This window comes from Ursus maritimus, unplaced genomic scaffold (assembly GCF_017311325.1).
Source record: "Ursus maritimus isolate PB19 unplaced genomic scaffold, ASM1731132v1 scaffold_4, whole genome shotgun sequence".
Classification (NCBI taxonomy): domain Eukaryota; kingdom Metazoa; phylum Chordata; class Mammalia; order Carnivora; family Ursidae; genus Ursus; species Ursus maritimus.
This window is the reverse complement of record NW_024426552.1, coordinates 11627172-11637978: the sequence shown is the minus strand read 5'-3', so window position 1 is coordinate 11637978 and position 10807 is coordinate 11627172. Positions and strand designations below refer to the sequence as shown.

Here is a 10807-nt window from a genome sequence, read left to right as displayed (position 1 = left end):
AAGCTTCCAGTTATAAAATAAGTAAGTCACGGGGATGAAAAGTGCAGCACCAGGAATAGAGTCAATAACATTGTAACAACATTGGATGTTGACAGATGGTAACTATGCCATCATGGCGAGCATGGAGTAATGTGTAGAATTGTTGAACACCTGAAACTAATAGAATATGCTATGTCAACTACACTTTAATTAAAAAATAATGATAATAATTGGGGAGAAAAATAATAAATCCTAGAATTAGAATGCAATACATTGTCCATGGCTCTAGATTTCAGAGGACCTCAGAGCTGTGATGAGAAATAATTTGCAACTAGTTAAGATGAATATATACAAATGATGGACTGTTGCACTGGGTTGAATAAAGTCCCTCTAAAATTCACATCCACCCAAAACCTCAGAATGTGGCCTTATTTGAAAATAGTGTCGTGGCAGATGCAATTAATTAATTAAAGATGAGGTCATAATAGGTGGGGGTAGACCCTAGTACACTGCCTGGTGTCCTTGTAAGAAGAGGTATACACACACACACAGGGAGAAGGCCATGGGGTTCTGGAAGCAGAGATCAGAGCAACACGTCTAGGAGCCACGGAATGCCAAGAATTGCACGCCACCATCAGAAACTCGGAAGAGACAGGGCATGTCCATCTGACTGAGTCAGTAGAGCTTGTGTCTCAAGCTCAAGCCCCACGTTGGGCGCTGACACTGCCGTGAAAGGCTCCGTCGCTTTGTGTGTGTGTGTGTGTGTGTGTGTGTGTGTGTGTGTGTGTGTGTTTTAAGATTTTATGTATTTATTTGAGAGAGATAGAGAATAAACGGGAGGGGCAGAGAGAGAGGGAGAGAGAACCCCAAGCCAACTCTGAACTGAGCAGGGAGCCCGCCTCAGGGCTTGATCTTAGGATCCTGGGATCATGACCTGAGCTGGAGGCAGACGCTGAATTGACTGAGCACCGCAAGCACCCCCAAGCCTCCATTGTTTTATCCCGACCAGATATAACCTCCCCGGAGTGCTTAAAATGGGAAGGAGGGAGAGCAGGACCGTTCACTGTACGGAATCTGATGTCACCCTCGCCTCTGCAAGAGACTTCTGCGAGCTGTCTTGTAACCTGGACTCTCGAGTTCAGACAATGCTCAAGTCAAGCCATTTCCCTGAAAAAGAAAAGAAAAGAAAAAGAAGAAGAAGAAAATCTCAAGCGATGGGGACTCCATGGGATTTTCTTCCTGAGTCAGGTTCACGTCTGTCTCCTGGCCGCTGCCTCACGGCTCCTTGTCTGGACCACGCAGACCCCCAGCAATGCCTCTGTGGCCACCGCCACCAGAGCTCTTCATGAAACAGTCACGTACTAGTGGGCTAGCACTTTCTGAGCCCAGATTAATTGTCCTTGGTTTATGACTAAAAATATACCCAGAAGACTTACCAATGGGAGTAAAGGCTCTGAGCATGAAAAATCACGGCAAGGACAGACTCGAGGCTGGGTTGAGCAATCCTACAAAAACAGGAAACACAGGGTAGCTGTGACTCCCCTTCCTTTGGGGGCCGCACTGCACACCTGCCCCAATGGAGCAGGAGAACAGCCGATCCCTCTTTAGCAATCGCTGTGTGCAGGCCCCGTTCTATGCATTTTCCCACTTTAATTCCCACAACAATCCTAGGAAGCAGGTACTATTATTTGCCTCGTTTTTCAAAGGTTGAAAGTGAAGCACAGAGAGAGTAAGTAACTTACCCAAGATCACACAGGGAAGAAGTGACAGAGTCAAGTCAGGGTTGGGACCTAGATGGGCTGGCTTCAGAGTCTGTGCTCATACCCCCCTGTGATGGGCAGACTAAGAAGACCCACCCATGATCCCCACCTCCTGGTAGTCACACCTTTGAGTAAACCCTGCTCTTGAGTATGAATGGTACCTGTCACTCAATAGAATGTGAGAAAGCGGATGGGATGCCACTTCCATATTTAAGTTCTGGATGACGGTAATTTCCATTTTACTAGTAGACTCTCTTCATTGCCTTCTTGGCTTACACACATTGAAGAAGCAAGCTGCCATGGGAGAAAGGCCCAGGTGGCAAGGACTTGCAGGTGCCTCCAGCCAACAGTCAGCAAAGACTTGAGGTCCTCAGTCCAACAACCCTAAAGAAACAGAATTCTTCCAACACCCCCGTGAGCTTAAAAAGTGGATTCTTCCCCAGGGGACTGTAGCCGTGGCTGACACCCTGGGAGACCTTGAACAGAGAAGTCAGCTAAGCTGTGCCTGAATTCCTGATCTACAGAAACTATGAGATAATAAATGTTGTTTTCAGCTATTGGGTGTGGGGTCATTTGTTATGCAGCAATAGATAACTGATACAGGGTCCTGGGATTGAGTCCCCGCTCAGCCATGAACCCACTGACCATGCACCATCCCAGGCCTCAAGTTTCCCACCCAACGAGACATGGGCTAGTCTCATTCCTTTACTCAGCAACTGTTTACTAAGCAACTACTTGGTGTGAGATGTGGTTCTAGATTCCAGGAATACAATAGAGAATGAACCTGATGGAGTCCCTGCCCTCACGGGGCTTATATTTCAGTGAAGGGAGAGACATGTAGTGGTTAATTTTATGTGTCAATTTCACTGGGACAGGGAGTCCTCAGATATTTAGCTAAACATTATTCTGGGTATGTCTGTGAGGATGTTTCTGGAAGAGATTAACATTCGATTCTATAGATTGAGTAAAGCAGATCTCCCTCCCCAATGTGGGGGTTGGGAGGCACTCATCTCATCTGCTGGAGGCCTGAATAGAACAAAAGAGAGAATTTATTGCGAGTGGCAACATTGGTCTTCCTCTGTACTTGGTCTGAAACCTACACCACCCCAGCTCTCCTGGGCCTCCAGCTTACAGAGAGCAGATCATGGGACTTCCCAGCCTCCACAATCACATGAGATAATTCTTACAACAAATCTGATTGGTTCTGTTTCTTCAGAGAACTATGACTCAGACGGTAGACAATGAGCATATGTAAATATGCCACGTGACAGATTGCACTAAGTCTCTGGGGGAAAAAGCCATTGTAAAATGTCTTATGTCAGTTGCATCACAAACACTCGGGCTCTACTTTTAAGATAAGACATTCAAATCGCATTATTTTTCAAAGAATTATAAGATGAAGGACATAAAAAAATCAAAGCAAAACTGATTGGTTATAGCCAATCACCTGGGCAGGGCCTCATGTAATGGACAAAAGCTATCCAAAAAAGATAAAGAGCCTATTTTACTTGGACAGAATCCTCTGGAGGGCAGATCCAAGTCTTCTGTCCCTGGTTCTGAGCCTTCAATTCTTAATCTGTATTGGTCACCTAACTGGTCAGCAAAGGTCACCCTGACTCTCCAAGTCAAGAAAATAAAATTGTAATCCAGTCTCTAAGTCACAGACCTAACAGGAAAGAGATGGCGCACTCCAGTGGAGTGATTGAGGAGGGTGGAGTGAAGGTACTATTTATAGAGGGGTGGGCAGGGTTAAGGGAACCAACAAAGAAGAATACAGTAGCAAGAGGCTAGCATGGGGAGCTTCTCAGGTCCAGGCCTGGAGGAGAAAGGGAGGAACCCTTACCCCACAGGGAGCTGGGGTCAGGGACAGAGTGTATGACTTTCTGTTAACAGACACAACCAACTCCTGGAGACTCCTCTGGAAAGGAGCCCACCTCACTGGTTCCCCCACCGTCAGATCTCGAGCTGATGTCTCCCACTGATAAAAACCCAAGCAAATATCAGAAAGAACGAGTTCTCAATATTTGCTACAACATGGACGGCACTGGAGGAGATAATGCTAAGTGAAATAAGTCAAGCAGAGAAAGACAACTATCATATGATTTCTCTCATCTATGGAACATAAGAACTAGGATGATCGGTAGGGGAAGAAGGGGATAAAGAAAGGGGGGGTATTCAGAAGGGGGAATGAAACATGAGAGACTATGGACTATGAGAAACAAACTGAGGACTTCAGAGGGGAGGGGGGTGGGGGAATGGGATAGACCGGTGATGGGTAGTAAGGAGGGCACGTATTGCATGGTGCACTGGGTGTTATACACAACTAATGAATCATCGAGCCTTACATCGGAAACCGGGGATGTACTGTATGGTGACTAACATAATATAATAAAAAATCATTTAAAAATAAATAAATAAATAAATAAATAAATAAATAAATAAATAAATAAAAAAAACCCAAGCAAAGACTGGAGTAAAGGCCTCTGGTGATGCATTTTATACAATGAGTCTCCCAGAGCCCCCAGACCAAGGAGCTGACCAGAGGAAGGGAGAGAGGATCCGGGAAGGCAGACGGAAGGCCTCCAGCACCCCAGGGAAGCAATAGGAAAAATAGGGAATAAAAGTAAGAGCAAAGACAATGAAGAAACAAGTTTAGATCCATGACATTGGCATTTTTGCAAAAAGGTATTTTAGGGTTCCTACCGAAAATTTGGTAATCATTGTATTCATGGGTCTCACATTTTTAAGATGGTGAAAGCATTTAAAAGGATCTCATAATTTGACTCTCATTTTCATCAAGCTTTCATTTCGAAGAGCTTAATTGCTTAAGTTTTTATCACTATTAAAATGTTTGGGGAACTCTAATCTGTAAAACTCACTTTATGATATAATAGTTATCTAAGCAGAATGTGAATATTTGCATAATCACTACCTGCTTAAAAACAAATAACAATTTAGTGCCGGTTCCTTGCAGTGTCCCAAAGCCCCTTGGACATTAAAATTAATTATTAAAATGGGCTAAGTCCAGTGTCAGTTGTGAGCCAGGAGGGAAATAAGCACTGGTGATCTTGTCCCTCTTCCTCTCCAAGGTTACCTGTTGATTCTGTCCTGGGTGGGCCGCAAAGCCTAGTTCTAGAGTCCAATGTTTCTTAACTTGAGAGGTTTTTTTGGTGTATGTGTGTTGTGTTGGGTAGAAGAACTGGAGATTTCAAGGGTCTCAAAGGTAATAAAAAGACAAATAACCCAATTTAAAAATGGACAAAGGATCCATATAGACATTCCTCCAAAGGAGGCATACAAATGGCCCAGATGCACGTGAAAAGTTGCTTGGGAGCCATTAGGGGAAGGAAATTCACACCACGATGGGATTCCACTCTACACCCACAAGGACGCTGTAGTGGAAGAGACCTATAATAAGGGTTCAAAAAGATGTGGGGACATCAAACCCCATTTATTGCTGGTGGGATTGTAAAACGATGTGGCCTCTTCCAAAAAGTCTGGCCGTTCCTTTAAAGACTAAGCCGAATTACCAGATGACCCAGTGATTTCACTTATGGGTATATAGCCAGGAGAAAGGAAAACAAATGTCTGTACAAAAGCTTGCATTGGTAATAGCCAGAATGTAGAAAAAACCCCAAATATTCATCAACAGATGAATGGATAAAGTGTGGTCTGTGCATACAGTGGACTATTATGGGGCCATGCCAAGGAAGGAAGTATTGATAACGTACTACAACACAGATTGCCCCTGGAAAACATAAACCCTTCCCACGGCCCGCGGGCCCCACACACACTCCTCCCTGGCCTTCCTGCCTCTGCACTCCAGCTGCTCCATCGTCCCGGAGCGCGTAAACACAACCATGTCCCAGAACCTTTGCACCTGCTCTTCCCTATGCCCCCCAACGCTCTCTGTTTACACATCCCTCTCCTCGTGTCATTGCATTTCTCCTGCCATGTCTCCTCTTGGGAGAGATCTTCCTTCTCACTGTCTCCCACCCTGCTCTATTTATTTTTCATAGCACGTATCATTACTTGACATCGTATGATGTCATTTTGGTTCAACGAATGTTTGTTCGCCCATTTGTCTGTGTCCACGGTAGACTCTGGGCTCCAGGAAGGTAGAAAGTGTGTGTGTGTCTCATTTGCCGCTGGATCCCCAGCCCTTAGACCGGTGCCCAGCACTTAATAAGCGCCCAAGATACACTTGCTGAATACATGAATGGAAGAAGTACGTCAGTGGCAAATTCAGATCCAAAGACAAGGTCTTCTGTGTCCCTTTTCCTGGTTGGTGTATTACATCCTAGGACACCCCTTCCTCAGATTCCTAAACACTGTATATACTTGATTTGGAATCAGCCACATATAACCCTTCCTCGATTGCTCAATTTGTGGTTAAATCATATCTGTACCCATAGCTAGGACTTTTACAGCATTGCGTTCTTCGCTTCTGTGTGAAAACGTAAGCCCTTTCCTATCGATTCTCTTCCATTCGTTCTAAAATGCAGAATCTGAGATTCTACCCCACTCGTTTCTTTCTCTCTCCTACCCACGTCCCTTTGCTTCTGTCTTTATCACAAGAGTCTACCTTGTATTAGGGATATTTGTTTTGGGTTTTTGTTTTTTTTTTAAGGAGATAGGGTGGCTGAGAGTCAGCCAGCGTCAGGAAAGGGTCCCAACCGAGTCCCTAACGTGTGCGGAGTCACTGCCCAGTGGCACTGCACGTTGGGAACAGACCTGGAGGATGGAGTGAGAAAGCAGAAGGAAAGGGGTCTTTTGCCCCCACAGGTGCAGACAGTCCAACCTGTTCGCCTTCAGACCTTCAGGACCACACAGGGAGCCGCCCTGGCCAAAGGTCTGTAGTTGTCTTGGAGGTACTAGGGTTAGACGCCGAAGGGCCACAAAGAGAAAGGAGAGGGAGGGAAGGGCCCTCTCAAGGGCAAAATGGGAAATCCCTCACCCTTTCCGGCAAGGGCAGTCCAGCTGGTTCCCCTGGGGCTTCGGATCCTCACCAAGGAGTCACCTTGGCTGGAGGTCATCAGTTCCCCCAGGAGCCCTAGCGTCGGTCCTCCGAGGAAAAGTCCTGAAAAATTCCCAGAGAATACGGGGGGGAGCCCAGGGTCAGCAAAGGCTCTCCATGAAGGATCCACCAAATGTGGGGTCCCCCAATTGGATGGGGGCCACCAAATGTGGGGCGACCCAATCGGGTGGCAGCCCGCAGTGCGGTCAAACAATTCGCCCAAGGCAGAACAAAGGAGATAATTTATTGAATACACCGCAAGGGAGCAGCGGGCAAGACAGCAAAGCAGAGACTGTCTGTCCTATTAGGGTTCTAATTACACGAGTCAGGCTTCCGTCTTCTGCTGTGAGGTTAGTGGTGCTAGAGGAAGCATCTGAGAAACTCATCCCCAGGTGCTCTGGGAGAGGGACATTGCGTGCCTGCCGTGGAAGAAAAGAACTTCACGTTATATTTGAATCTGATGTGCCACAGGCAATATTCTCTCTTTTTTTTTCTAAACTGAGGTGAAATTCGCATAACAGAAAATTAACCATTTTAAAGGATACAATCCAATGGCATTTAGTACATTCACCCGGTTGTGCAACCCCCAGCCATTTCAAATACCACCATTTTTATCACCCAAAAGAAAACCCAAACGCATTGTGTCATCACTCCCATCCCCCCACCCCAGTCCCTGGAGACCACCAGTCTACTTTCTGTCTCTATGGGTTTACTTATTGTGCGTAGTTCATATGAGAGGAATCATATCTACGAACTTGTACCTCTGGCTTCTTTGACTTAGCATCAGGTTTAAGAGGTTCATCTACACTACAGGGTATTTCAGTACTTCATGCCTTTTAGTGGCTGAATAATACACAACACACACACACACACACACACACACACATACACACACACTGCATTTTGTTCGTCCATTCATCCACCAAGGGATATTTGGGCAATTGCACGCAATGTCCTTTTGAGCAGGTTTGTAAAGATAAAGCTAAGGCTAGAATCTAGAGCTTTCTGACTCGCAAAAGAACCCCATGGTAATAACGAATCGAAATACACACTGGTGTGGTTGTGGCATGGATTGCTGAGGTTGGAGAGGTGTGAGAAGGATCGCAAGCGTGCTCATTTACGATGTATTGAGCAAACTCAGTTTCCAAGAACAAACATAACTTATTGTGTATTTGTCATCCAATAAACTACACTTCTGGGCTCCTGGGGGGCTCAGTCATTTAAACATCCGGCTCTTGGTTTCGGCTCAGGTCATGATCTCAGGGTCATGGGATTGAGCCCTGCATTGGGCTCCATGCTGGGCATGGAGCCTGCTTCGGATTCCCTCTCTCCCTCTCCCTCCGCCCCACGCCCCCTACCCCCTACCCCTATTTATGTATAAATACATAAATAAATAACATTCCTCCACAAAGCCCTATTTTTCTCCTTCCCCTCCTCCTCCTTCTCCTTCTCCTCCTTCTTCACTATAAATGAACCTAAGGAGATTCGTAACAGAGGCTACATGGAAAATGGCCCCAGTGCTGTAAGCTATAATGAACTTGCCCCACCAGCCTAACGAGGTTTCATATAAAATAGGCTCTCAATTTCTTTTTTATATCTTGCTCTTTACCACAGCAACTGAATGCCACAGTATTTATTTCATAAAACTGTAGCATATTGCATGATTCGGGTTCATCAGAGACAACTTTTGCTTTGCTCCTTCCAGCTCGGGGTGTGCTTCTTGCCTCCCCTCACCCCTCTTCTCTCCAGCCCTCTCCCCTCCAAGCTGCCTCATTCCTGCGTCTCTGCTCCTCCTCTCTGACGTGCCCAGAAGCTAGACCCTCCGGGTCTCTACCACATAGTTGGCTTTGCTGGTGGCCCTCCTGGCTCTCCACTGCTGGCCACCCAGCTAACATCTTTCCCTTTTCCTCTCTCCACCCCTGCCTGGCATCAGTAGCCACAGAACTTCCTAGAAACTCCTCAGGGGACTTCTTTCCTTATTCTGGGAAATAGAATGCAAATGTAATTAAGGAAGAGAGCAGAACTTTCCCCTCCAAGCCCCTCACTTTATGTTTGCAAAAAGTGTCCTGAAAGACTAGAAATTTCATAACTTTCCACAGAATTTGCACTGTATTTGCAATATATTTGATATGCTAATTAAGCATTACAACTAAAAAGAATGAGATGTCCATGTTTAAAATTAAATGGGGGGGGAAGCAAAACAAAAATTAAATTAAATTAAATTAAATTAAATTAAATTAAATTAAATTAAATTAAATGAGGGACACTTGGCTGGCTCAGTCAGTAGAGCACACGACTCTAAATCTTGGGGTTGTAAGTTGAAGCCCCACATTGGATATAGAGATTACTTAAAAATAAAAAATTTTTAAATGTTTTTATTAAATTAAATTAAATGAGGTTGACCACCTTCCATCACATCTGCATACAGGGCAATGCCCAAATCCGAGCGTGACAAGAAAGTTTCCTTAACAGGAGCTGCCAAGAAAGGCTTAGAACTGAAACAGAACCTGACAGAAGAGCTTCAGAGACATGTGGACACATATAAGTACCTTTTGTTCATCTTCTCCGTGGCCAACATGAGGAAAGCAAGCTGAAAGATGTCTGGACAGCCTGGAAGCACAGCTGGGTGTTCTTTGGCAAACACAAAGTGATGACAGTGGCCTTGGATGGAAGCCCATCTGATGAGTGCAAAGACAACCTGAGTCAGGTCAGCAAGAAGTGGAGGGGTGAGGGTCAGTCTCCTTTCCACCAAACGCACCAAGGAGGAAGTGTATGGGGGGTTCACGAAACACATGGAAATGGACTTCACTGGAGTGGGAAACAAAGCAACTTTCACCATGAGCCTGGCTCCGAGGGGCCCCTGGAGCAGCTCCCCGCCACCACGATGGAGCCACGGCAGAGGCAGCTGGGGCTGCTCACTGCCCTCAAGAGAGGTGTGGTGACCCTGCTGTCTGACCAGGAGGTGTGCAAGGAGGGCAATGTGCTGAGCCCAGAGCAAGCCCGTGAGCCGGAGCTTTTTGGGTGTGAGATGGCTGAATCCAAGGTAACCATCAAAGGTGGGATGCACAATCCAGAAGGTTCCAGCAGATAGATAAGAGATGACTCACCCAAGAGTGTGACCGAGCAGGCAGAAGAATCAGAGGGGGAAGACAATGGCTGAAAGGTGCATGGGGCCAGGACGCGTAGGGCCACCAACCCCGATGGGGTTGAAGTTGTCTAGCTGTTGATTTTGCCGTGAATACAGACAAGTGAGGGCAAGATGGGCAGATTATTTTTCTATAAGGAATAAAACTGCAGGGTTTTATTGCTCCCTGTGAACAGCAAAGAAGACTTTTCCTAGAAAAAAGGCCTTGGCTTGGGGCTTTTGTTTGGATTCCCAGGGTTCCCTCTGTTTACCTGGAGCCAGCTTCCAGCACTGGCTCCTTCATAGGGGCTGGGGAATTGAAGCCACCACTGGAGCCAGGGCTCCTCCTCTCCCCCGGCCCTCCGTGCCCCTCTACTGGAAACAGGGGTTTGCATTTCCCCAGGAATATGGGAACTCTGGATGCCCTCCCTACCCCTTTCTTTCTCTCCCTCCTCCCCCCACCTCACCCCCACAGTCAGAACGGAATCTGCTTGAGATTCTCTCTCCCTCTCCCTCTGCCCCCTCTCCCTCCCTTCCAAACCAGGGCCGAGAGTCTTACAGATGAAAAGAAGATGGGATGCTTTCACTAAGCCACTGCTGAAACCCAGAGCAGATATGAAAACTGTTTCACAGCAAAAATCAAAATCAAAAATTAAATGAAGTAGGTTTAGTTTTACTAAGTTAAAAGAACTGCTAATGTAGACTATGGTAGCCCAAGGATAATTATATAAGTAGAAAACTAAATATCCTATCATCACTAAGAAAAGACCTTGACAATTAGCTACAATACAATTACATGGAAAACTACATCGGTCATATTAGAAGATTCTACAAAAGGAACAGACTGTAAGATATAATCATCTAAACTAGGAGGGAGAAGAACACCAACTCCTTAAAGCAGTTGTTCTTAAAGTGTGTTCCCTGGAC

General features: G+C 45.9%; 1 pseudogene; it reads left to right on the top strand.

The window, feature by feature from the left end:
• Window positions 1-9188: 9188 nt before the first annotated feature.
• Window positions 9189-10435, top strand: LOC103673112 (annotated as a pseudogene).
• The last annotated feature ends 372 nt before the right edge of the window (window positions 10436-10807 follow it).